The 22,690-nt window shown below is 41.0% G+C and overlaps 1 protein-coding gene and 1 non-coding gene across 5 annotated transcripts in view; both read left to right on the top strand.

Moving 5' to 3' along the window:
- Window positions 1–1,799: 1,799 nt before the first annotated feature.
- The window catches only part of SLC41A2 (solute carrier family 41 member 2), a 132,385-nt gene continuing 111,494 nt past the window's right edge, over window positions 1,800–22,690 (top strand). The window contains exon 1 of one of the 4 annotated variants that reach the window (XM_067697804.1): window positions 1,800–1,940. The gene's annotated coding sequence lies outside the window, so the exon portion shown is untranslated. Of the gene's footprint in view, window positions 2,087–21,820; window positions 21,907–22,690 lie in introns of those variants that run through there. The other 3 variants (XM_067697803.1, XM_067697802.1, XM_067697805.1) reach the window with 3 other exon arrangements.
- Window positions 7,654–7,788, top strand: LOC137203045 (small nucleolar RNA SNORA70). The gene has a single exon (XR_010932876.1). It is a non-coding gene; the product is annotated as a small nucleolar RNA SNORA70 (small nucleolar RNA).

The raw sequence follows: 22,690 nt of genomic DNA, 5'->3' as shown, positions 1-22,690 counted from the left end.
AATCCGCAGTTTCTGTAGCTTCAAGGGCACACTCCCCACCCCACCCCCTTCCCTTTGTTGCCAGGCCTCCTCCTCTTTATTCTTCAAGGCTCAGATTAAATGTCACTTCCTCAAAGAGATCTTTCTTATCCGCCAGAACAGACAGGTTCCTTTGTTACACACTTTCATAACTCCCAGCCTTTTCTCTAGCAATCATCCAACGGTGATTACTACATATCCTCAACTCTAAGTCACTTGCTTCACATTTAGGGTTGCCAGCTGTCAGGTAGAAGATGAACTAGTAATGTGGTGTTGCCTGCACACATCGGGACCTAACTTTTCAGAAGGGGGTAGCTCTTCGCCAGCTTCCACCCTGAGCTATTTTCAGGGTTGAAACTTAAATTTGGATTCCAACTCGAAGCTTAAAATAACTAAAAAAATATACTCTATGTTGTGGCATACAGAACGAAGGGTGCTGTATAAGCAGAAGGTTGCTACATACATGGCGACTAATGAAATTCAGGGCAACGGAAGCCATCAGCTCTCTGAGAAGAAATGTTGGTAGAATTTTCAAAGCCGGTAGAGGGTGGCCTCTCCTATGTATGCTTTGCGCAGAAATCTTGAAAGACTGCAGGACCCAGAGGAGGAACACATCCGTTTGGAACTTTTACTTCTGGCAAACTTTCAGCAGCAGCTAATTACCTCTGAGTGATATGCAATTCAAAGCATTAAGAACAGAAAGCACTTGAAAAGGCAGTCTAAACACTGTTTTTCCATATTCCTTGCAATTATACTTTCTTTCCTAATAATGATGTTCAGGGGTGAAGAACACTTGCATGGGCCATTATAAAAAGCATTACCCCAGATGGCCAAGACTGATACAGAAGCACCCTGAAGGTGAAGGTCAAAACTCTGATGGCAAAGCAAAAGAAACAAACGGGATAAATGTACTCTCTGATATCCTTTAGCACCTGAAAATCTGCTACTAAATCATTAGAGTTACTTAGAGTTGGTGGAAGCTTTGATTTGAGGAAGTGTCATTTGCTGTGTAATTTTTTAAATGACAGTCTCTCTTTTAGAAGAAGAGCCTGAGGACGGAAACCTTTGTTTGGGTCACTGGAATACCTCCGCGGCGTTGCCCATTACCTGCAAAAGATGCTCAAAAGATAGTTGTTAAATAAAATACACGAGTTCTCGGCTTTACGTTGCAAACTGTGGCTCACTTTTATATAGACTACAAAACAAACACGGGCAAGCTTGAAAAGTGTGGCATTCCAGACACCTCCACAGGGCCCATGCACTTTGCCTGTACACCTCTCTCCCACTGCTGGGAGCTGCCCTAAATCTCATTCTTCTGGGGGTCGCTCCCCTTCTCTCCTACCTCGGATCAAGCATGGCCCATTCTGCACTGCTCTTAAGAAAGGCTTACACAGTTTTAACCCCGGTCTGTGAGAAGGAAATACGAAGACGGCCAGCAGGAGGTCCCTGGTCTGAGAACAGAAATCATGAGTCATAGATTTGGGGCTCGGACCGAGGAGCAGCCAGCGATGTGGATGTGCGTGGGTCGGTGGGGATGGAGGGGGCTGACGAACAAGGAAGTCCACAGCACTTCTCTGCTGAGTAGCATCCCTTGAAATATTCCCCTTTTGCTCTGCCCTATCGGGTTCTCGGCCCGCGTTCGTCAGGTTGCCGCCAAAGGTCCGGGAGAAGGCGGCGCTCGGGCTCCCGATCGCCAACCCAGCGGCCACATCACCAGGCTCTCGCTTCCCCCGGGGCGGTGGCGCGGCTGCGCCTGCGCTGGGCGGCCGCGCGGGGGCGGGGCGGGCGGCTGGAAGCCCGCGGGCGGAGGGCGCCGGCTCCGGGGCTGTCACCGTGGGGCTGCGACGGCGCGAGGAGGCGCGCCAGAGGAAGGAGCCACGGCCGCTGGGCAGCCGCCGCCGCCGCCGCCGCGGGGGAACTAGGTGAATGCCCCTTCCGTCCCCTGCCACGGTGCCTCGGTCGCGTCTGAGGAGGCGGGGTCCCCTCTCCTTGCACCGCTTTCCGGGCAGGTAATAATGGAGGGAAAGTCTCGGCTTTGGCCGCGGCGCGGGGTTCGGGCGCATCCCAGGTACTGGAGGGAGACTTGAGACCCGGCGGCCGGGGCGTAGGGAGGCCAGGGCAGGGGGAGCGGCCGAGCGGCGGGGCCCGCCCGAGCCGCCGTGTCCCCTCCGGGCCCGCAGGCAGCGCCCGAGCCCGGCCCGCCGCGGCAGCCCCACCTCGGGCGGGAGGGCTGGCCGGCCCTGGGGCGCCCGCAGCGGAGCCGGGCGGCCGTGGTGGGTCGTCCCCGGCCCTGACAGTGGACCGGACAGCGGGTGGTGGCTGAGTGATGGGTGGAAGGTGAGCACGGATGGAGACCCTGCGAGTCAGGCTGGGGCACACCCCAGATCCAAGGCTTCAGGGCTCACAATTGCTCCGTGTCACCGTGTTCTTTCATTCCTTTCTTTATATATGTGATATATATCTCAACTAAAAAAAACCCCCAAACGTTGATTCATAGAAAGAGAATACGTATATGTATGTAATACATTTGTAGGTATATTACATGTCTATGTAATTTCTTTCTGTAAATGAAGAATTTTTTTAAAAAATTGAGATATAGTTCACATACCACAAAATTCATCCTTTTAAAGCGCGGCCTTTAGTATTTTCACCGAGTTTTGCAACTATCACCACCATGCAGAACATTTTCATCACCCCAGAATGAAACCCTATACCCATTAAAAGTCACTCCTCATTCCCCCGTTATCCCCCCCCCCTGGCAACCACTAACCTCCTTTCCGTCTCTATTGATTTGACTATTCTGTAAGTTTCATATAAGTGGCATCATACATTATGTGGCTTTTAGTGTCTGGCTTCCTTCACACAGCATAATGTTTTCAAGGTTTATCCATGTGTAGCATGTATCAGTACTTATTTTTTATGGCTGGATAGTATTCCATCGCATTGATGTACTACAATATCACATTTTGTTTATCCATTTTCAGTTGATGGACATTAAGGATGTTTCTACTTTTTGGCCATTGTGAATAATGCTGCTATGAACATTTGTGTACAAGTTTTTATGTGGGCATATGATTCCCATTCTTTTGGGTCTGTAGATTTAACTTTTTCAGGAACTGTCAGACTTTTCCAAAGTAGCTGCACCATTTTACATTCTCATCAGTGTATGAGGGTTCCAGGTTCTTCACATTCTCACCAACACTTGTTATTGACTATTTGCTAGTTTTTATTACAGACATTCTGGTGAGTATGAAGTAGTGTTGATTTGCATTTCTTCATGACTAATTATGTTGAGCATCTTTTCATGTGCTTATTGGCCACTTGTGTATCTGCTTTGGAGAAATGTCTATTCAGATCTTTTGCCTATATTTTAATTGGGTTGTCTTTTTATTGTTGAATTATATTTAAAAAATTCTAGGTTTGGGGGACGAGTACTGACCGAAAAACCCAACCAACCTGATACCAAGCAACATAATACTTCTACTTGGGGGAAGTGAATAAGTGCCGTTTAAGTCTGTCAGAATATGCTAACTGTCATTTCTTGGGTGCCTTACTGCCCCTTTACCCTTTCTGGTATTTTGAGAAAAGCCACAAAAAGTGTGTTCATGACCAAAGTCAAGAGAGAACACACACAGCATTTTCATGTATTCTATGCTTGGTTTGGAAAGTCCCAGTCATCACTTTAATTACAAATAATTTATTTTGGTGGCTAGCTAAGCAAACTAATAAAAAATAGCAAACACCAGTTACTCAATTAAAATTTCATATACTTCTCAGGCAAAGTGGAAGATCTTATCATCCTAAGTGTGTGTAGTCTTTATTACAGCTATATTCATATTTGGGCGGCAAATAAGTATCTTTTATGGCGCTGAAGTTAAGAGCCACTTGCAGCTGAATGAATGCTACTTTGCCTATTCCGTGCTTAATTTCTGAGCGCACACAAATTCAGCATCAGCCGCAGGTCTTTCATACAAAAACCACTGAAAAAGACATGATGTTTACCTCCCAGGAATTCAAGCTCATTTTTCTTTTACTCTAATATGACTGTTCTAAAGTACACTACCAAATTTCAGAAACGTTATGGAAAATAAAATTAGAGATTTTCAAGTGGAATTAATGGATAAACAACTGATTCAAAGTGGGTGAAGAGCCGTCCAGTCCTGCTCTTCAACTACTAAACTTTAAACAATGGAAATGTTATTTAACCCCTTTATGCCTCATTGACCTCATTAGTAGAATGAGGTAATAATTGCAATATATAACCTGAGTATATGTTTTACCTAATAGAATGATTGTCAAACATACTGAAATTATAATGTATCCAACCTAATATTGATTGTAACTGACTTACCCAATGGATGACTAAATATCCTGTAGTTACAAATGCTTTCCCAAGTTGGCTTTCTCTGCCCCCTGGGGCTTTTAGTGTCACTTAAGGACTGAAAGTTGGGGAAAATGTGGGAACAACTTTGGGGATGTGATCCCTGGGAAATGCTAATCAGAGCGGACCTGGCTTCTTTATGGGAGATTTTTAGGCACCCCTCATCTTTTCTCTGAAATTACTGTAGTTAGATTTCTATAGCTTAAAAATGTCTGTGTCTGTGTGTGTGTGTGTGTGTGTGTGTGTAAAATAAAAAATATGTGTATCTCTAGTAGGCTGGCTAGACTGTCAGCCAGTTATTTTATCTTAATGTGAACGAATTTAATCAGATTGCTTTCCTCCAGATCAGCTGCACTGAGGAAATGGGAGTTTTGACATGAGGAGGGATAGGAGACGTTAGTGGTATGGGATCATGGAACATTTTGGAGGTTTGGGGAAAACATGGTCTATTTCTACAAGTGTGGGTGTTGAAAATGGAGATCTATGGGCAGCATAAAAGGTCTGGAAGATGAGAAAAGAGAAGCAAGAATGAGAAACAATTTGGAGGGGAAGGTTGTAGGACACAAAGATAGGTTCAACTTCCTTAGACATTTTTGCCCAAGAAAAATTCAAACGAGGAAAAGTGAAAGAAACCCTTTCCTCCTTCATTTCATTCCCTTCCCTTTTGCTCCACCTTGTTGCTCTGTGCTACTCTTCTCCTCAGACCCAGAAATCAGACTGGGATGACTGTTATTCCTCTTGGAGCTTTTCAGTTTGCTGATTACATCTCTTCTCCCTCCAGATTCTGCAAACTGAGATCAGATTCAAGAAGCCAGATGAGGATTATAGTACTATTAAAATATAATTTAATTTTCATTTCTGGTAAAGCTGGATTGGAGAATTTAGCTTAGACCCACACTTCCTCTGCTCCTTCTTAATTTATCTACCCACGTGATTCTATAGCACCTAAAAAACTGCAGGTCTCCCCTGCAGGCAGGGAAAGCCCTGTCTTGGGGAAATTTCCTCATGGGAGTTGGAAGGGAAAGGAGAACCTTCTCTTCTTGAAGACAGATAAATCCAAGAGCCAGTGAGAGCTCAGGGCTGGGGCCTGTCTGGAATATTGACCCTTAGTCTTATCTCAGCCATTAGATAAGTCACTTTGCTCTAGGAGGAACTGATAGAGTAGGGAGGAAGCAAGATGTCCCTTTAATCCTGTTTTCTCCTACTTAGAGGAGTGAAAGTTCTCTTGTCCTTGCAGAGAGGCAAATAAGCAGCCATCCGCTCATCAGTTAAGTGCTTGTGGGTAATAGCGTTTTGTAGGCTAGCTTAGGAACTTAATCACCATTTATATAATTGGGACTGAGAATATATTTTCCTTGGAACTGGCTAAACCTCTTAACAGTTTTTAAGTGGGTGCTCATTTCATTGTGCGGTTAAATATATAGATTATTCAAGTCCATTTCCTTACTTGCTTTACTCCTCATTGACTGAGTGCCTAATAAGTAACAGGCACTGGGCTAGGCTCTCAGGATTCAGCAGAGACCAAGAATGGGTCCTGATGCTTATGGAGTTTACAGCCTAGAAAGACAATTAGCACACATACAATTACAGTAAATCTTAATGAATGTTAGAAAGCATAGAGTACTTCAGGAACACAGAGGAGGGGGAACTAATCTAAGAGGGTCAGGGAAGTGATGTTTAAGAGCTCAGGTCACAAAGTACCATAGGAAGTAGCCAGAAAAAGGCAAGAAGGAGGATGAGCAAGAATGTTTCCGGCAAAAAAGAATGTGTGGAAAGGCCAAGAAGTGAGAGAGAGAGAGTGTGGTATATACCAAGGTGGTATTTTTCAAGCTGCAGGCACCTAGGCACCTACCAGGAGATTGTAAAATTAATTTAGTGGTTGTGAACTGCATGTTTTTAAAAAGAAAATAGAAAATAAGCGTGTCACACATAGATACTTTACTAGATTGTGATGTATAAAGTTTGAAAATCCCTACAATAAAGGAAACAGAGAAAAAGAACAGTATGACCACAGCCAAAGATCTTGGGTAGGTGGGAATGGTGATGCAAGATTTAGTTACCCTTTTTAAACATTTTGGCTTTATCTTAGAGGAAATGAGAAGCCATTGAAAAGGTTTAATCAGAGCCTGATTAGATTAATATTTTCTAAGGATCCCTTTGAATACCTCGTTTTCCTCTACTCAAATATAAACTTTGCATTCCTCGGCCCAGTGTTACGGGTATTCCAAAGTCTGGTTCTGGTCTCTTTCTTCTAAAGAATATTTCTATTTTTGGTACTGGAACTTCTCGTTTCATAAAGATTCGTGGTTTGCCAAAGTGCCTTTGCACCAAGAGGGAAAGATCTATGAGAGCAGGCCTTGCTTCTGTCTTGTTCACACTGAACGTCTGGCGTTTAGCATGGTGCCCCATGCCCAGTAGGCACTAGGCAAATCTTTGCTGATAGAGTCTAAATACCCTGACTATTAGAACTGTTACATAGTAGTAGAAGTGACCTTGATGTTTCTAGCAATCCTTGCTTTTGGAAAAAGAAAAAGGGGTTTTTTTTGTTGTTGTTGTTTTAATTTTTATTTATTTACTTATTTATTTTATTTTATTTTTGGCTGTGTTGGGTCTTTGTTGCTGTACGCGGGCTTTCTCTAGTCGCGGTGAGTGGGGGCTACTCTTCGTTGCGGTGCGCAGGCTTCTCATTGTGGTGGCTTCTCTTGTTGTGGAGCACAGGCTCTAGGTGCACAGGCTTCAGTAGTTGTGGCACATGGGCTCAGTAGTTGTGGCTCGTGGGCTCTAGAGCGCAGGCTCAGTAGTTGTGGTGCACAGGCTTAGTTGCTCCGTGGCATGTGGGATCTTCCGGACCAGGGCTCGAACCCGTGTCCCCCACATTGGCAGGTGGATTCCTAACCACTGCGCCACCAGGGAAGCCGGAAAAAGGTTTTTATTAGAAATTCTTTTTGCCCAGTTGGATTCATTAGTGATAGAACTCCATTCACTTATTTAACAAAAAGTTAATTTAACAAAAAGTACTTTTGTTATACTAAAACAGTAGTAGAGATAAGAAAAAGAACAACAGACTTTCTGACTCTGGGGTTTCTGCTTTCAAGAAGTACAGAACATTGCAGGCTGTTCACAGGAGGAGGCAATCGGGCAGCCATTTATATTTTGTTTGAACAGATAGGCATTCTCTGAGCACTCACCAAAAGGCAGTTTTATAAAGATGGCTGGGGACAAAGAGAATACATTGATTAAAATGTATCAATCACCTGCAGCCAATCCAGCCAACTGTGCTCTTTTCCCCATGGGGGCCTGGTGCGCAGTGGTTGCAAACAGCAGCCTCCTCGGTAGTGTATGCAGCCTGTTGCCTGTATAGGTTGCCCTAAGGGACCTCGAAGACAGCCCTTTCCAGTGGACATTAATGACTGGCATGCTGTCCCCAGTCTAGGCTCCAGACAGGTATGGGTGGTGCCTTTGGAAAGCCCCAGGGCACAGGGGTCAGGGTCCACATTGGCCACGTCATGATGTCCATGGGCACCAAGCTGCAGAACAAGGAACATGTGATTGAGGCCCACAGCAGGGCCAAGTTCAAGTTCCCTGGCTGCCAGAAGATCCACATCTGCAAGATGGGGATTTACAAAGTTTAATGCGGACAAATTTGAAAACATGGTGGCAGGAAAGCGGCTTATCCCGGATGGCTGTGGAGTCGAATGCATCCCTCGTTGTGGCCCCCTGGACAGATGGCGGGCCCTGCACTCGCGAGAGCCTTGGCGCTGTCCCCTCCTTACTCACGCGCACCAATAAATCCTACTTTCTTGTCCAAGAAAAAAAAATGTATCAATCATATGAGCTTAATGGAGAGGCAACAGAAAATAGATTTTGATCTTAGAAGTAAAAATAGAACATCCATATACCCAACAGAACTTACAATTAAGAATTTAGTGATGTCAGTTTGTTGCCAGAGAATGATTGTACTGTCACAGTACTGTGACTTCACAGAATTGGATAGTGAAACCCAACTGTGAAGGAAAATTGTTTCAGTGTATGGTTTTGATAAGTGGCAAGAGAAGTTATGAAAAATTCATGAAAGGTAGAGAGGCTTCAAGTTCTGTTTCAGATTTTTCTTTTATACATTTTTTGAGATATGGAAACTTTGCTAATTAGTTTTGTAAATTAGATTTTATATATCTTTTTTTTTTTTTTTTGCGGTATGAGGGCCTCTCACTGTTGTGGCCTCTCCCGTTGCGGAGAACAGGCTCCGGATGCGCAGGCTTGGCTGCCATGGCTCACGGGCTTATCCGCTCCGTGGCATGTGGGATCTTCCCGGACTGGGGCACGAACCCGTGTCCCCTGCATCGGCAGGCGGACTCTCAACCACTGCACCACCAGGGAAGCCCCTATAGGATGACTTTTAAAAAATACTAATTGAACTTAAATGGGAACCATTAACTTGTATAAATTTATCCTAAGAAAATCATTCTAAATAGGAGAAAGTGTTATGCACAAAGATGTTCATTTTCATTGCAGTATAATTTAGTCAAGAAAATATCCTGCTATAAGGAAATGATTCATTAAAATGTGGCGATTCTCGGGGCATCCCTGGTGGCGCAGTGGTTGGGAGTCTGCCTGCTAATACGGGGGACACTGGTTTGAGCCCTGGTCTGGGAGGATCCCGCATGCCGCGGAGCAGCTGGGCCCGTGGGCCACAACTACTGAGCCTGCGCATCTGGAGCCTGTGCTCTGCAACAAGAGAGGCCTATCGCGGCCTCTCTTGTTGAGAGGCCCACGCACCGCGATGAATGGTGGCCCCCGCTTGCCACAACTAGAGAAAGCCCTGGCACAGAAACGAAGACCCAAAAATAAGTAAATATTATTATTATTATTATTATTATTTTGCGTTACGCGGGCCTCTCACTGTTGTGGCCTCTCCCGTTGCGGAGCACAGGCTCCGGACGCGCAGGCTCAGCGGCCATGGCTCACGGGCCCAGCCGCTCCTCGGCATGAGGGATCTTCCCGGACCGGGGCACGAACCTGTGTCCCCTGCATCGGCAGGCGGACTCTCAACTACTGCGCCACCAGGGAAGCCCCATAAATAAATAATTTAATAAACTCCTACCCCCAACATCTTCTTTAAAAAAATAAATAAATGTGGCAATTCTCGTGAAGAAATTTAACCATTAAAAATGCTTTTTTAGATCAATGGTACCTTATTTCTTTTGAAATTAAAAAGTAAAAAGTGCTCAATATAAACAAAAGTTCAAATAATATTAAAAAAAGGCAGGATTTAAAAAGTGAAAATAGTATTTCAAGTCCTTCCTTACCCTGCTCCCTCAACCTAGGCCAACCCAGTTCTCCAGAAGTCAGTGCTCTGAGCACTTTGGTATCTGTCCTTCCAGACCTTTTTCTAACCCAGTGGTTTTCAAACTGTGCTCCAAGGAGGGGCTTTGGGGGCGTCTCAGTTAGGTAAGATGGGGACTGAGTGGGGCTTCAACCGGTACGGCTTTGCTTTTACCTGTTTTCTATATTGGGGTTTCGAGTAGGGTTTAATTTAAACAAAGCATTCCCCTGCATTAAAAATAAATGTTCAGAAACCATTGGCCTAATTTAGAAAATGAAGTCCTAACCCTGCAGTCAGGAATTCCAGATCTTCCAGTTTTTTTGCTGCTTGGTGATACGGATCTACTCAGACCTGCCTATCCATTTCCCCAGCAGTCGTCTGCCTGGTTGCCAGCCACCTCATTAGGACGTACTTCCCCTTCTTTTTCTCCATCTCTCTAAATGTTGTTATTTAAGGTTCAACTCATCAATGTTTCGTGCACTCCTTCTTTCAACATTTTTAGTGGACACCACCTACATTTTGACTAATACTGAGTGGGGAATATGCAGAATTTTGTATCAAAAGCTCACAGACTAGTAAAGAGCAACCTTCATGTAAATAAGTGCAATTATGTATTATAAAACAAGAGCGTTTGAGATACTAAAGATATAAGTGGTCTCTTCCTTCTACACCACATTATATGGCACTTATAAAAAGGGCAATTTATGGTATGGTTACATTTCTGGGTCTTCAGTAAATAATTGCTCATTTATTTATTAACAGAAGATAAGGCAGAAGATAATTCACCTGTGAATGGGGGGGGGGGTGAGACTTGGGAGGCAGCTGTTTCCATTCTTGAGCAATCAGCTGTGTTCAAAAATAACTTGAATCCAACCTGCTAGATTCCGGTGTAGCGCATGGAGTTGGGAGGGAGCACTGAAGGACTTGTTCTGTAATCCTCGTCTCCGTGGCCACTCACACTGGTGTACAGGGAATGCCTGTCATTTCTGCTTTATCATTAGCTGGTAAGAAAGTTGTGAATTTGAGTCCTGTGTCTTTATTTTACTGACTTTGTAACTTGAGCATATTACTTAACCTCTCTGAGACTCAGTTTCCTGAACTGTAGTGTATGAACATGTCTACCTCCTAGGTTTTCAGAAAAGATTATACAAGTACATACAAGCAAAGTCTATTCTTTTTGCTTTCAGTGGTTTTGATGTTCTGTAGAATGGGTGATTGTTCTCCTTTTTTTGGGGTTTAAGTTTTTAAGTATTTGGGAGGACTTATGGATTAGACTCTAGTTCTTTTTTTTTTTTTTGGCCACACCACATGGCTTGCAGGATCTTAGTTCCCCGACCAAGTATCAAACCCATGCCCCCTGCATTGGAAGCATGGAGCCCTAACCACTGGACCTCCAGGGAATTCCCTAGACTTTAGTTTTTTGAAGAAGTGGGTTTTTTTAATTCTGAGAGTGGCTTTTTGATAAGCTATTCATATTCCTGGCAAGGTATGAATAAACAATATAGGAAAGTAATCAGGCCAAAGAACATTTAGTGGGGAAATAAATCTTTTTCATTATTAACCAGTGTATTCTCCTGAGATTTAAAGCAGACTGTTATATCTATGATCAAGAAAGCAAAATTAATAGGTAGGCCCAGAGTCCAAAGCCCGGCCTATTTTCTTCATTTTATCTGCCACTTTCCTCTATCTTTTACATAACAAACAGTAAAGAATTTTTATGGTAATGTTCTAGTACTCTTTGGAAAAAAAAAAAATCAGAGAATTCTTGTCTGTCATTTCTGGATTATAGGTTTCAGAATAACCCCAGGCAAACTCATGATGGATTCTATCTTTGTAATATTTCTCGTTCTGGTTGAGCAGACTTAGTTCTCTAGCCTAGAATAAACCTTACACTAATGGTTTAAGGTAGTCTGTTTTACTTGTAAATTGTAAAAATGTTATTTAGATACCTTTTTAAAAGTAAAAAAGTACATTAGATATGATATTTAAATTTAACAACAGTATTAGAGCTACTTCCTATTCCAGCTTTCATCTTCTTTTTTCCTTTTAAAACATTGTGGTTTCCTGAAGACCTGTGTTGTTCAGTATATATAGGTACCATTTGTTCTGTGTATATACTGGTCATTATAGATATACAGTATTTTATAGCATGCTAGCAGTTAAATGAAAAATAGGATGAGTGCAGTGTATACAATGTAAATATTAAACTTCAGTTTGTTTTTTAAAGAAAGTAGGAACAAAACACTTGATCTGAAAATTATAAGGTAGGGGTTTAATACAGCACTGTATAACATTTTTGTGATTCTGTGGTCTAGTCTGTTCCTTAGTAAGGGGAGAAAGAGGTGGAAAGTAGGTTTTGAGCCTTTTACAAAAATATATAATAATGAATAAGGATGATGGTAACTAGCTAATATTTATTGAAGGCTCAATACACTGTTCTAAGCACCTTACATGTATTAAGTCATTTAATTCTCACAGTAACCCAATGGAGGAGATATTTTTTCATGAGGAATCTAAAGTATAGAGGCATACGTCCCATAGCTAGTGAAAGTCAGAATTTAAGCCAAAGCAGTTTGACTTTAGAACTCAGCCTCTAAACTACTGTCAATATCATTAGTGTGTTGACACTTCTTCACATTTAATTTTTTGGAAGCAAATCGTCTCTTTTAATTGAAGTGTGGAGATTTGCTGAATAAGTCACTTGAAATTCCCCCGTAAAACCACTCAATGCAAATCATGTTATCCATTTATTCATATAATGAAAGCATTGCATATATCTCGGGAAGCTTTGTACAGTTTCAAACACAGCATAAAGCATTTGCCAGTGATTCCACATGAATAACACAACTTTGAACAAGCAGTTAATATTCTCCATTTCGAAATGTGTTTGACTGAAGTCTGTGTGCTCAAGTCTGGGATTTTGATTGTGCATAGATTTTATCATCTGAGTTTAAACTCATATTATTCCTTGGAACAAAACCTACTCTTTTCTCAATCCCAGGAGGCAGTGCTTAATAGACAATGTAAGCATGTGTTTGAGCATTAGCAAGGGGGCACCAAAAGATAGAAAAAAAATTAAATAATATTTTGAATTTTTTTTCCAGTTTTTTTTAATATATATATTTCAGATTATTTTCCATTATGGGTTATTACAAGATATTGAATATAGTTCCCTGTGCTAAACAGTAAATCCTGTTGCTTATCTCTTTTATGTATAGTGGTTTGTATCTGTTAATCCCGTACTTCTAATTTATCCCTTCCCCTCCCTCCCTTTGCCCTTTGGTAACCATAATTTTGTTTTCTATGTCTGTGAGTCTGTTTCTATTTTGTATATAGATTCATTTGTATTATTTTTTAAGATTCCACATATAAGTGATATCATATAATATTTGTCTTTCTCTGTCTGACTTAGTTTGATAATCTCTAGGTCCGTCCATGTTGCTGCAAATGACAATATTTCATTTGTTTTTATGGCTGAGTAATATTCCATTGTATATATATGCCACTTTTTTATCCATTCATCTGTCAGTGGACATTTAGGTTGTTTCTATGTCTTGGCTCTTGTAAATAGTGCTGCTGTGAACACTGAGGTGAACTAGAGTTTTCATATTTTCTGGATATATGCTCAGGAGTGGTATTGCTGGGTCATATGGTGGTTCTGTTTTTAGTTTTTTAAAGGAACCTCCATAGTGTTTTCCATAGTGGCTGCACTAATTTACATTCCCACAAAAAAACACTGTAGGAGGGCTCCCTTTTCTCCACACCTTCTCCAGCCTTTATTATTTGTAGACTTTTTGGTTATGGCTGTTCTGACCAGTGTGAAATGATACCTCATTGTGGTTTTGATTTGCATTTCTCTAATATGTTGTTGAGCATTTTTTCATGTGCCTGTTGGCCATCTGTTAATGTTTTGTGACTTTTAAAGAAACAATGAAATAGTCTTTCTAGGAAAAGTTGTACCTTGTTGTGACTCTTATTTTGTTTGGAGTTATTTTGAATTATATGTCATGGTTCATGGGGGAGACACACTGTAGACTTGATGGCAGCCTGGCCCTTCCTTGGAACTTGGTGGCACAGACACAGTTGTTTATTCATGATCATCTAACAATATAAAATATAAATGAAATAATTGCTGTGAATACAGTGGAATGTTAGTTTTCTGGAAGTGTTTAGGATGTATTAATTGAATGAATGTTGCCTTTTAGTTGGGTTCCGACCTGGAAACCGTGGAGGGTGAGAAGTAGGAAAGAAGAAATTTTAGAGCCCCTGGGAGTTTTAGAAAGAGGAAATTTTAAGTAGCCATTAAAAATAACTTTGTAGGATACTGATAAGACACTCTTTTTTGATATTTTATGAAGTGCAAAAAGCAGGATGCCAAACTGTGTGTAATATGAACCAATTTTTGTTTTAAACATAGATATAGAAAAAATATATCAACAATAAAGTTATCATACGCACTAATATATCATCAGTGATTATCTCTGGATGCTGGGTTTCCAGAATAAACAACTTTGTTTGTCCTTGATTTATTTGTTTATTTTGCATTGAACACATATCACTTCTGTGAAAAATAGAAAAACAATAGAACTCTATGCCAGTGGATGTTAGAAGCACCATTTCCAAATGAGCTGGGAAAGAAAGGTAGTCAGGATATTTTTATGAGCAAAGGCCAGTATGTGGCAACTAAGTTGTTCTGGGGTGACTTTGAGGGTAGTTTTAGTTTGAACTTCAAGTTGGACTTAGAGCCCTTGGGCTCCTTTTTTTTTTTTTTTTTTTTAAACTGGTATTTGAATTAAAAAGTACGCAGCTCTGACCAAAGGGTAGAGGAGAGACTTGATTGCAGAGAGTAAAGATACTGAAAGAGTTAGATCATTATTTCAGTTTGATGCCAAAATAGTTGAGTAAGGTAACACTGTGTACCTGTGGTTCACCTAATCTAATAGAGCCTCTTGCTGTGAGTTTGTGCACTTGCCCTGCCTTCACAGGTCTGTGTACCAGGGAGCAGTATTGAGGGAAAGTACAGTTTGGGAAGGGGGAAGATTGGTGTCATCTCCCTGGGTGGTACCATTGTGAAGGGGTCCCAGCGAGGGAAGGTGATGGTAGGCCACCACCTGAGGAAGACCTCACTGGGTTTGGGAGCTGTCCTGTTTCGTCACCTAGTAGAAGGTAGTGTAATTCTATGTGGCCTGCTCAGCAGGGTGTAGCGTGCTGCTTCCTCAGGGGTAGGGGAGGAGAAGGGCCCCTGGAGGGGTAGAATGGCTCTGAGTAAATATTTGGAATGAGATCACCATGAAAATTATGGGGCACTCTTGGTCTTCAAATGTAGAAGAAAAATGTTAACCTTACACGTGGCAAATCATTTTTCCCTTTTCCTTTTCTTAGAAAGAAGATTTTTACTTTGACACATGGTTATCCACTCTGCACTTTACAATTCTGGAAGATTTTATATTCAGTTTTCACTTTAATTGTACGAAGAATAAAGTGTATATTTTAAGTTGGCGCTAGAAGTGTGTTTGCGTTTTAAAAATGGAATTCTCTTTAAGAGTATAAGGTTGTATTAAGGCTAAAAGTATGAAAGTATACTTTCTGGTGAGTTCTGAATAATAATTTCTCTTCATTTGAAATGCTGAACTCCAGTTACCTAGTCTCTAAATTTAGGTATTTCAGATTTATAAGTGCCAGGGAAAACCAGTAAGGAAATGTATTATTTATGTTTTATTCTCATGTATACTACCTTTTACACAAAGGTGTTGAGTCACTTTATAAAAAATAACATTTACAAGAAATATTGGGTTTTAAAAAAATTATGAAACCACTACCAGAGAAAATAAAACTAGGAGTATAACATTAAGATGAATAAATTGATCATAGATGTGAGTTTCAGATGTAGCTGTAAGTTTCCTTGTTGCTGAAGTAAAATAAAAGGGTTGCTCAATCTTCATTAAAGAAAAAGAAAAATACCAGTTTTCAGTAGCAAGGCTTTCTGTAGCTATAATTTCTAAGTAAAGTTTCATGTGACTCTATCTAGGGTGATTGATAAGGTGGTGATGTTCTCAGCAGTAGTTTGCAGGAAGTTAAGGAATGTCAGTTGCAAGTTAATTTCAAGAGTGTGGTTAAGTAGTTTTTTTGAATAAGATACATGTAAGAAATGTTTTAAAATGGGAGAAATATACTCTTTTGTTGTTTAAAAGCAGTTTCTCGGCTTCAAAACAGTTCTCTGATTTTGCTCCTTTGCTACCAACTATTCACCGAGTTGTTTCAAACAGTAGTACTAAGTGATATTTCTGGTCATTGTTTACTACCGGTATTATAAATCTGTATCGCTCTTAATCTAATCAGAATCTAGTTAAATGATTGGGGTTTTTTTTTCACTTTTCAGTTGATTTGATAGGGGTTAAATATAATCAAAGTTCATTCTACCAAGTATCAGTCAGTGCACTTGGTAGAATGAACTGTACTATGTTTATGCAATACACTTAGTTCTTTGGACACACACTATATTTATTCTGTCAACATTTTCTCAATAAGCGGAAATGGTTCAATTGCGGATTTTGTTTTAGTTGATTCATTGGCTTGTCTTCGGTGTATCCTTCTTCCAAATAAATCATTCTTTTTAAAAAATTATGTTTTTAAGTGGGGTTGAGGGTTGTGATTCTGAAAACAAATCAGTTGTCTGGTTCTGGTTTCCTCTGGAACATTATTGGAGAGGTATTGAGGATTTATCACACCGAAGATTTATTATACCCACTGATTCTTTCTCTGGGCTCAAACAAATTCTTTACAAATGTTTGGCTGTCTTTTAGGCCTATAGAAACTTGAGGATTGATAAATTTTATGATGTTACTCTGTTCTATCAGTGGGCAGTCTTAGAAATGAGTGATTGTTTTATGGAGTCCTTTAGCTTTGGGATATCAGGAGCTGAATCATGCCCATGATTTCTCAAGCTTCTGTGTTTGTTAGAGAATATCAGGACTACCAGATCAAGAAAGCTTGACATCACTACCTAAATTACCTAAATGTTACCTAAATGAAACCTGTGTGAGTGCTTGAATTCAGTTTAATTAGACAGTTTCCAGTTTAAGCCAAAAAGTCAGCATTTTTTTTTCTAGGAGCTAACTCTATGCATTTCAACCAAAGCAAAAAAAGTGTGTGTGGTGGGGCGGGGGATATGTTGATTCCACTTTAGAGGTGAGCCTTTTAATCGGGGAGGACAGTATTTGTGAGGTAGCAGTTATTTGTTTTTTTTTTGCGGTACGCAGGCCTCTCACTGTTGTGGCCTCTCCCGTTGCGGAGCACAGGCTCCGGACGCGCAGGCTCAGTGGCCATGGCTCACGGGCCCAGCCGCTTTGCGGCATGTGGGATCTTCCTGGACCGGGGCACGAACCCGTGTCCCCTGCATCGGCAGGCGGATTCTCAACCACTGCGCTACCAGGGAAGCCCAAGTTTCATTCTTTAAATGAACGTGGTGGAAGAAAACTGAGCGGCCATAAAGGCAGCCTGCGGTTTGAGTGCTGTAAAAAGCAAATTAAATAGACATAATCCTTCTGTGTGAACCTGCTATTCAATTAAGTACTTACTGGATATTATTCAAAAGAATGTACCAAAATTTTTTATAAAACAAGAAAATAATTTGTGCAATATTGGCTAAGGTCTAGCTAGTTTTGGCTGGCATGACCTCTCTGAAATCTGATTTAACTGACCACATAACACATCCTGTTTGGTGACTATCTACATCTTCATAACAAACAGAAACAGAAGACATATATTCAGAGGAAATGAAAGAAGCAGAATGGGGACTTCCCTGGTGGCGCAGTGGTTAAGAATCCACCTGCCAATGCAGGGGACACGGGTTGAGCCCTGGGCCGGGAAGATCCCACATGCTGCAGAGCAACTAAGCCTGTGTGCCACAACTACTGAAGCCCGCATGCCTAGAGCCCATACTCCACAAGAGAAGTCACCGCAATGAGAAGCCCACGCACCACAATGAAGAGTAGCTCCCACTTGCCGCAACTAGAGAAAGCCCACGCGCAGCAAAGAAGACCCAACGCAGCCAAAAATAAACTAAATATTTATTTTGTTATTAATAATTTTTAAAATTAATTTAAAATTATTATTTATTATTTTAAAATTAATAAAATATTAATTTTAAAAAAGCAGAATGCACACTTGCAGAGTGGTGAAACTAAGAATACACAGTAACCATAGGCTGGCTTGACTTCTAGGTTAGTGTGTGTGTGTGTGTGTGTGTGTGTGTGTGTGTGTGTGAGATAGTGCTGTGGTTTTATGTGTGCTTATACAAATGTAAAATACCCACCCCCCAACAAGTTTTGAGATTTTAGACTAAGTGCGATAATCTTTTTGTTGTTGTTATGGGAAGATAACAAAGTGTTAAACTTCCATTTATTGCCTCTCTTAGTAATGAGGCGTGACTTAGGCCTGCTAACTCACAGCTCTGATGAATTTTTCAAGTGTATTATTTAACCTTTGCAATGGAACAGAATGCCTCTTCCAGCACGATAGGCAGATTTTCTCCAAGATACTGATTTAGTAAATCAACACACATACAATACAATTCTTTTTCTTCTAAAAAGAAGCAATTTTAGCGTTAATGTTTTTTTGTTTTCGTAACTACAGTTGAATTCATCAGGATTGTTTTGTATTAGTTTGTTTTCCTTTAAGTCAGTGGTTCCCTGACACAACTCTATAGATTAATGCTGGCCCATGACAAAGCTTTCACAGGGAGCATGAAGTGAGTTCTTGATAAATCTATATGTGCTCAATGGAAAGGCTTTTAGTCCAAGATTTTGTCCTTTCTGCATTTTTATTTTTAAAGGAAAGATCATTTTTAAATTGGTAAAATTTGGGGGGAAATTTGGTTAATGAGATCTGAATGTTTGGAAAACACTGTTTTCAAACTCTTTAACCATAGACGGAATCCTTATGTGCTCATATATCAGAGAGATTCTCTTAAACTAAACTAGATGGGAATCTGTGGTTCAGATTCTTCTTTAAAATATTTACTTTTTTGGTTAGCTTTTGTTAGATCATGCTGTGGTGGTAAACCCGCGCTCTCAGTGGCTTTCATCAGCAAAGCTTTCTTTCTCGTGTTGCATGTTGCTTGTAGGTTGCTGCAGCTCTGTGTGTTATCTTTGTCCCAGGACCCAGTCTGAAGAAGCAGCACTTACCTAGGACATGTCATTCCCATGTCAGATGGAAAAGAAGCCATAGCTGAACTATTTCTGTTTGTAGATGTTGCTGCCATCATGAGTCAGATGCCCAAACCTGATGTCAGGGGATGTGAGGCAGTATAATCCTCCCATAGTCCCTGCAGGTAACATGGCAACAGGTGGAGAAAACAATCATCTTATAGGAGGGGAGCAATAAATGGGAGTAAGAAAATCTGTCACAATATCACTCATGTGACTGAAGCACTCATGTGATATAATGAAAATGTTTAAAAAACAATAATAAACACGTATATACCATCAAGCTTAAAAAATATAACCACTACTTTTGGAGTTCCCTGTGTGCTTTTGTACTACTTCCCCAAATGTAACCATTCTCTTGAAATTTGTGCTTGCTTATCATCCCCTTCTTCATATATTCCATTGTGTGACTGTCCCGCCATTTATCTTTTTTCTTGAGTTAATTCCAGTTCTTTTGCTAGTGTGAAAATATTGCTAAGGATATTCTTTTATGTATCTCCTGGTGTACAAAGCTAGAGTTGCTTCAGAGTATGTACTTAGGTGTGGAATTGCTGGAATGTGGGGCATATGCCTCTTCAGTTTTTTTTTTTTTTTTTCTTCGGTATGCGGGCCTCTCACTGTTGTGGCCTCTCCCGTCGCGGAGCACAGGCTCCGGACGTGCAGGCCCAGCGGCCATGGCTCACGGGCCCAACCGCTCCGCGGCATGTGGGATCTTCCCGGACCGGGGCACAAACCCCATGTCCCCTGCATCGGCAGGCAGACTCTCAACCACTGCGCCACCAGGGAAGCCCGCCTCTTCAGTTTTAGTAGATAATACCAAATTGTTTTCCAACGTGGTTGTACAGTTTACACTTGCACTAGTGGTGTTGTATGTGTTACCAGTTCTCATGTCTTTGTTCACATTTGAAAGTCTGACAACATCTAATTTTTAGTCTAATGGGTGTAAATCAGATTCTTTTTTGAATGTTCAGGGAAGTGCTTCTCAAACTTCCATGTGTACATAAATCACTTGGAGATGCTATTAAAAGCACAAGTTGTGATTCAGTAGGTTGGGTTATGCATGGGAGCTGAGAATCCTGCATTTCTCATAACCACCCAGGTGATACCAGTGCTGCTGCACCGTGGACCATACTTTGAGTAACAAGGGTTTAAGGCACTCGAATAGACTTGCCCCTGTGTTGGCTCCACATAACACCTAAAGAGTCTTTGGAACAAAATTGCTACATAACAGCATCTGATATAGCCACTCAATCTAGGGTTTTTGAATCATGCCTGATATTTTTATTGACCTTACATGAGCACTATAGATAATACTTCTTTTTCATGTAGTAATTTGGAAAAAAAAAATCAAGCCACAATGTTAATCACTGTACCTGTTTTACCTGCTGCAGATGCTTTTTGTTTCTTTTTTGGAAACCTGTTTTGTGCAAACATTGGCCATTAGCAAATAGAGTAGTGGATTCCTTTTTCCTAGAGATTGCTTGCTTTATAACTTACAAAGAGAATTGAGAATTTAAACCTAAGCTAACCTAAACTTTTAAAGACACTGTTTATTTTCGGCTATGTTGGTACTAGATTAAAATTACCTATTAGGTAGCTAAAGAGTAACCCATAAATATCTCCACTGGTATTCTTTAACTTAAAGCACCTAAAACCAGGGGAAACTTTGCCCAGTTCTATTCACTTATTTTTTAAAATTTTTAGTTGCTTTTACTCATTCATGGATGAATAACAATATAGAGCAACCCAACCAACTTTTTATTTAGTGGCATATGTGTACATTACCTATTTTAAATCAACCACAAAGTATTTTGATTGTAACTATTATTCAATGAGTTTCTAAGTGATTTCTTTAAAGGAAGAAAATTTAAGGAGTCTTTAAGGGAGATAATAGACCTTGTCAATATGCAAGCATTAGAATAACTGATCACTCATAAACTGGATAAAATGAAGGATAAATAAAAATAAACGCATTTTCCTCAGTGCAAGACGGTGGTATGTGGTCCGTGGCATGCACTGGTAGCAAGGTAATTCCTAGTACTTCCAAATTGCATTATTTAAAAAACAGATGTTAGGACAGAAACACCACTCAGACTAGCTTAAGCAGTGGAGATTTCTTGGCCCATATAATTGGGAAGAACAGAGATGGAACGGGCTTTAAATATATGAGATAGACATTCTCATCATGATGTCAGAACCCTCTCATCATCTCCTAGCTCTGATTCTCTGTTTCTGTGGATCCTTTTCTAACACACATGAGCTTTCCTCCAAGTGTTAGTGGTGGTGGTGGTGGTAGTGGTGGTAGAGGGAGCTTTTTGAGGAGGAAGACAGAGTGACAGCTTCAGAATTATTTCCTTCCAAAAGGAAGTGAGAAAACACCCTTCCAGAGGCCTTCCCCTCTGAAGTAGCCCTGCAAGTCATTCACTCTTTGCTCTATCAACTGTTTCCTTCACTGCCTTTACCACAAATTATCTCATTTATTTGCTCACCTGATTGTTGTTCCTCCCCACTACAAGGAAGAATCCTTGAAGCAAGAATAGTGCCTCTTTTGTTAATGGGGCAGCCCCAGGATCTAGTAGCCATTCAGGAAATAATAAGCCAACAAATACGTGAAATTCTGGTAGGACTCAGGCCTGCTCCAGGCACTTGTCATTATGTGGTCTGGAGGGGAGGGGACTGTGATGCTAGGCCTACCAGAACCTCATGGAACAGGGCAAGTGTGGTTTTACGTGGGAGATGGAAATACCATAAGCTGAAAAACTGGGGAAAGATGCTGAGGAAAACAACAATAAAAATGTGGTGTTTTGTTTGTTTGTTTTATGCTCTTTAAGCGTAGTTTACCATTTCACCCAACTGCCCAGTCTTGTTGTTTAAGGTTGTGCAGATCCTGCAGTGCCTGAAGGTGCTTGGCTGAGGGCATGGAGGGGGGCTGAAATCCAGCCGGAGACTCCATTCCTGTGGCTTCCTTTTTCCGGGAGGTACTGTTTTAAATTTACCCAAAGGCTCTATCTGGTCTCTGCACACAGTGGCCCTGTGTACAGAATATCCACCTCTCCATCTAACCTTCTAAAGAAAGAATACTAGGGGCAAAAGTAAGAGCTGGATGTGTCTTTGCATCTGGATCCTGCTGGCCAACTCAGTGCGGACTATGTGCTTAACCATGTCCTGCAAATACTCTAAGAGAGATGACTTGTTTTGGGAAATTTCTCTTTTTTTAACCTTCTCCTCACTCCATTTTCCTATTTAGTGTTAGCTGGTCAATTTTCCTGAGCATGGTTTTTGAGCTGAATGGTGACTGAATGGTGATATACACACTGTCATCTCTCTTTATTGTTTATCTACATTTCTCTGCATTTCCATTTTGATTACCCTTATAATTCTGCTTCAAGGGGAAGAAGAAATTGCCTATATCCATCACTGGCCCTTCAGACTTGTCTGAAAGCTTTATCTCTTTGAGATTTGCTCTGTTTTTTTGTTTGATTAGAGATCTCTTTGGGGCAGTGAAATGCTCACTACTTAAAAACAGGTGAATTGGTTGAAGGAACAGAAACCTACTCAATCTGACTCATGTAAGGCTGCTGGAAATCTCATAAGTTCCAGACATACAGCTGAGCCCTTCTTACATGGAAAGTTCTCAGGCAGCTGTTCTGGCTCTCTTCCTCTTTGTGGACTGCTTGGGTTCTTCTTTGCTTCACTCCGGACATTGCTTCCATTCCTTTGATTTTCTTTAAACACTGCCTTTGTCTGCATACTGATCAGCCT

This window comes from Pseudorca crassidens, chromosome 11 (genome assembly GCF_039906515.1).
Source record: "Pseudorca crassidens isolate mPseCra1 chromosome 11, mPseCra1.hap1, whole genome shotgun sequence".
NCBI lineage: Eukaryota > Metazoa > Chordata > Mammalia > Artiodactyla > Delphinidae > Pseudorca > Pseudorca crassidens.
Note: the sequence above shows the minus strand (reverse complement) of the source record. Positions and strands in the feature narration are given on the sequence as shown.